Source organism: Aegilops tauschii, chromosome 7 (assembly GCF_002575655.3).
Source record: "Aegilops tauschii subsp. strangulata cultivar AL8/78 chromosome 7, Aet v6.0, whole genome shotgun sequence".
Lineage (NCBI taxonomy): Eukaryota > Viridiplantae > Streptophyta > Magnoliopsida > Poales > Poaceae > Aegilops > Aegilops tauschii.
In genome coordinates, this window is record NC_053041.3 from 187,099,826 (window position 1) to 187,105,744 (window position 5,919).

Here is a 5,919-nt window from a genome sequence, read left to right on the forward strand (position 1 = left end):
CGCTACACGTCGTCCCCGGCGACCCCACGACCACCGCTGGATGCCCCGGACCACGGGCTGTCCAACGCACCTAACCGCACGTCCAGCCGTGGCCGGAAACAGTCGGCCGGCGATCGCCACCGCGTCGGGTCATCGCCGGCGTAACCTCGCCGACGTGGCACGGCCATTAGTGGCTAAACCCCACTAATTAGCCGCCCTACAGACGCTGACAGCGGGCCCCACAGCAGGTCAAAGGTGAGTCAACGCGGGGTTAACCCCTGTCTCACTGACCAGTGGGCTCCGCCGGTCAGATTTGACCCTGGCCAGCCCGTTGACCTGCTGACGCAGCGATGACGTCATGCTGACGCAGTAAAGGACTTTCTGGATCTAAAATAAATCAGGAAATTCCAGAAAATTAGTAAAACTTCTAAAATTCATAGAAATTCAACCGTAGCTCAGATTTAAATAATTTATATATGGAAAATTATCAGAAAAATGCAATCTATCCATCTGTACCATTTTCATGCATGACAAACCAACCTATACATGCTGTATATATGAAAACACACTTATGGCATTTAAAGGGACTTATATTAGAGTTGCATTTGAACCTTTGGTTCAAATGGATCTCTTTCAAGTTGAATGCTAAATGCATTGGCTCAAAACACATCACATATTCATGCCATATTCATGCATCATATTGTTGCATATGATTGTGTTTTGATTGTCGACACCGTTCCTTCTCGATAGGTCCTGCTCCGGAGAGTGTTCCAGAGTACCTGTCTGAGGAGCAGTGCCACCCTGTTGATCTACCAGGCAAGCAAACCCCCTTGTTCATTCCGACACAATCCTACTCTCTCGCTCCTGCTCTCTTTTATGCATTAGGACAACAACGATTCAACTGCTACTTTACGCTGCGGTAGTTGAACCCATTCCTCTGCATGACCTGTCATTGCCACAGTAAATAGTTGAAACCCACTAGCATGTGTAGGAGTTGATTGAGCCATGTTGTGTTCCTACCATGCCTTGCCTGCTATTGCTTAGAGTTGTGTCAGGTCCGATTCATTGGGAATGAATTGGAGTGTTACGATATGTTCTGGTGCTGAGAGTTAAGTGAGTGAACACGATTTGGTAAAGGTAGCGGTGAGAGGCCATGTAGGAGTACATGGTGGGTTGTCTCACTGGAACCGTCCTTAAGCACTGAGTTCTGTGTATGTTGTCCAATGACTAGCTATTACCACACATTGGGTTCCGGTAACTCGACCCCTCTCGACTTATTAATGCATGTAAGATAGGGTCTGATGTAAGTCTTGCTGAGTACCTTTGTACTCATGTTGCTTTGTTTATGTTTTTGCAACGGAGACTTCAGTCTTACTAGTAGCTCCGCTTGGACTTCGACGAGTAGCTTGTACCTCAGCTACGATCTTGTACCCTTGGGAGGGTCTTGTAGATAGTCAGGATTCTCAGCCTTTTTCTTTTGTAGTTGTCTGTACCCAGACATGTAATGCTTCCGTTGCTTGTATGCTCTGAATGATGGGTCATGTGACCCCTGTTTGTACTTAATGCTATGTGGCTCTTCTGAGCCTTTTATCTATATGAGTTTGCGTTATGTTGTGATGCCATGTTGTACAGCACATACTTGCATGTTATGCGTACGTGTAACGTGTATTGCTATGTGTGGGATCCGACAATCTAGTTGTTTATCCTTGGCAGCCTCTCTTATGGGGAAATGTAGTCTAGTGCCTCCTTGAGCCATAGTAGTCCGCTACAGCCTGGTTCACCGGAGTCCTGCTAGCCCAGCACTACTGCTCTGGACACTTGACTGGCCGGCATGTGTTTCATTTCGTTCCTGTCTGTCCCTTCGGGGAAATGTCACGCGGTGACATCCGGAGTCCTGCCTAGCCTGCTACAGCCCGGGTTCCCGGAGTCCTGTTAGCCCAGTGCTACAACCCGGATTCACACGCTGCTGACCGACACGCTCGATGTTGATTCATGTATGCCTATCCCCATACGTTAGTGCCGCTTTGGGTTCACGACTAGCCATGTCGGCCCGGGTTCTCTGTCATATGGATGCTAGCGACATTGTCATATACGTGAGCCAAAAGGCGCAAACGGTCCCGGGCCATGGTAAGGCGACACCCGTGGGAATACCGTGCGTGAGGCCGCAAAGTGATATGAGGTGTTACATGCTAGATCGGTGTGACTTAGAATCGGGGTCCCGACAGTGGATCCATCGACATAACCCATGGAGATGGGTATTAGGACGTAGATCTCAGAGCGCCGGAGAGATCTAATGGAGAGGAAGGGAAATTAGGTGGCTAGGGGAGGAGATCACCGGAGGTGGTGGCGATCGTCGGGGAGGGGGTAGGAGCGGCTATCATCTGTCTGTTTACCGGAGGTGATTGCATATCTATGTTGTAGATCAATAGCTCGCGATGTATCTCCCCATTTAATTTTTTGATATTGTCTTAGAGAAAACTAAGTTGAAAGATGATAGTAGCACTGATGCGGACTGGCTCCGTGATCTGAGGACTATCCTCATTGTTGCACAGAATAATTATGTCCTTGATGCACCGCTAGGTGACGGACCTATTGTAGGAGCAGATGCAGACGTTATGAACGTTTGATAAAGCTCGGTATGATGACTACTTAATAGTTTAGTGCACCATGCTTTACGGCTTAGAACCGGACTTCAAAAACGTTTTGAACTCCACGGAGCATATAAGATGTTCTAAGAGTTGAAATTGGTATTTCATACTCATGCCCGTGTCGAGAGGTATGAGACCTCTGACAGTACTTTGCCTACAAGATGGAGGAGAATAGCTCAACCAGTGAGCATGTGCTCAGATTGTCCGGGTACTGCAATTGCTTGAATCAAGTGGGAGTTAATCTTCCAGATAAGATAGTAATTGACAAAGTTCTATAGTCACTATCACCAAGTTACTAGAACTTAGTGATGAACTATAATATGCAAGGGATGACGAAAGTAATTCCCAAGCTCTTCGCAATGCTGAAATCAAGTGTTGATGGTTAACAAGACCACTAGTTTGAAGAAAAGGGCAAAGGGAAAGAAAGAGGAACTACAAAGAAGAATAGCAAGCAAGTTGCTGCTCCCATGAAGAAGCTCAAAGCTAGACCCAAGCCTGGAACTAAGTGCTTCTACTGCAAAGGAAATGGTCACTGGAAGTGGAACTACCCTAGATACTTGGCGGATAAGAAGGATGGAAAAGTGAACAAAAGTATATTTGATATACATGTTATTAATGTGTACTTTACTAGTGTTTATAGCAACCCCTCAGTATTTGATAGTGGTTTAGTTGCTAAGAGTAGTAACTAAAACAGGAGTTGCAGAATGAAGACAGACTAGTTATGGGCGAAGTGACGATATGTGTTGGAAATGATTCCAAGGTTGATAAGATCACCATCGCACACTCCCTCTACCCTCGAGATTAGTGTTGGACCAAAATAAATGTTATTTGGTGTTTGCGTTGAGCATGAATATGATTGGATCATGTTTATTGCAATACGGTTATTCATTTAAGTCAAAGAATAACTGGTGTTCTGTTTATATGAATAAAACCTTGTATGGTCATACACTTAATATAAATGGTTTATTGAATCTCGATCGTAAGGATACACATATTCATAATATTGATGCCAAAAGATGCAAAGTTGATAATGATAGTGCAACATATTTGTGGCACTGCCGTTTAGGTCATATTGGTGCAAAGCGCATGAAGAAACTCCACGCTGATGGGCTTTTGGAATCACTCGATTATAAATCACTTGATGCTTGCGAACAATGCCTCATGGGCAAGATGACTAAGACTCCGTTCTCCGGAACAATGGAGCGAGCAACTGACTTATTGGAAATAATACATACTGATGTATGCGATCCGATGAGTGTTGAGGCTCGCGGCAGGTTTCGTTATTTTCTGACCTTCACAAATGATTTGAGCAGCTATGGGTATATCTACTTGATGAAACATAAGTCTGAAACATTTGAAAAGTTCAAAGAATTTCAGAGTGAAGTAGAAAATCATCGTAACAAGAAAATAAAGTTTCTATGATCTGATCGCGGAGGCGAATATTTGAGTTACGAGTTTGGTCTTCATTTGAAACAATGTGGAATAGTTTCGCAACTCACGCCACCTGGAACACCACAGCATAATGGTGTGTCCAAACATCGTAATCGTACTTTATTGGATATGCTGCGATCTATGATGTCTCTTACCTATTTACCACTATCGTTTTGGGGTTATGCATTAGAGACAGTTGCATTCACGTTAAATAGGGCACCATCTAAATCCGTTGAGACGACACCATATGAACTATGGTTTGGCAAGAAACCAAAGCCGTCATTTCTTAAAGTTTGGGGTTGCGATGCTTATGTGAAAAAGTTTCAGCCTGATAAGCTCAAACCCAAATCGGAGAAGTGTGTCTTCATAGGATACCCAAAATAAACTGTTGGGTACACCTTCTATCACAGGTCCGAAGGCAAGATATTCGTTGCTAAGAATGGATCCTTTCTAGAGAAGGAGTTTCTCTCGAAAGAAGTGAGTGGGAGGAAAGTAGAACTTGATGAGGTAATTGTACCTTGTCTTGAATTGGAAAGTAGCTCGTCGCTAAAATCATTTCCAGTGATGCCTACACCAATTAGTGAGGAAGTTAATGATGATGATCATGAAACTTCAGATCAAGTTACTACTGAACCTCGTAGGTCAACCAGAGTATGATCCGCACCAGAGTGGTACGGTAATTCTGTTCTGGAAGTCATGTTACTATACCATGATGAACCTATGAACTATGAGGAAGCTATGAGGAGCCCAGATTCCGACATATGGCTTGAGGCCATGATATCTGAGAACAAAGTGTGGACTTTGGTGGACTTGCCCGATGATCGGCAAGCCATTGAGAATAAATGGATCTTCAAGAGGAAGACGAACGCTGATAGTAGTGTTCCTATCTACAAATCTTGACTTGTCGAAAAGGGTTTTTGACAAATTCAAGATGTTGACTACGGTGAGATTTTCTCACTCGTATCGATGCTTAAAGTCTGTCCGAATCATGTTAGCAATTGCCACATTTTATGAAATCTGACAAATGGATATCAAAATTGCATTCCTTAATGGATTTAATAAAGAAGAGTTGTATATGATACAACCAGAAGGTTTTGTCAATCCTAAAGGTGCTAACAAAATGTGCAAGCTCCAGCGATCCATCTATGGACTGGTGCAAGCATCTCGGAGTTGGAATATACGCTTTGAGAAGTTGATCAAAGCATATAGTTTTATACAGACTTGTGGTGAAGCCTGTATTTACAAGAAAGTGAGTGGGAGCACTACAACCTTTCTGATAAGTATATGTGAATGACATATTGTTGATAAAAAATAATGTAGAATTTTCTGGAAAGCATAAAGGAGTGTTTGAAAGGAGTTTTTCAAAGAAAGACCTCGGTGAAGCTTCTTACATATTGGGCATCAAGATCTATAGAGATAGATCAAGACGCTTGATAAGTTTTTCAATGAGTACATACCTTGATAAGATCTTGAAGGAGTTCAAAATGGAATAGTCAAAGAAGGAGTTCTTGCCTATATTGCAAGGTGTAAAGTTGAGTAAGACTCAAAACACGACCACAACAGGAAATAGAAAGAGAATGAAAGGCATTCCCTATGCCTCAGTCATAGGTTCTATGAAGTATGCTATTGCTGTATACCAGACCTATTATGAACATCACCATGAGTTTGGCAAGAGGGTACAATAGTGATCCAGGAGTAGATCACTGGACAGCGGTCAAAATTATCCTTAGTGGAATAAGGAGATATTTCTCGGTTATGGAGGTGATAAAGATTTCATCGTAAAGAGTTACACTGATGCAAGCTTTTACACCGATCCGGATGACTCTGAGTCTCAATCTAGATACATATTGAAAGTGGGAGA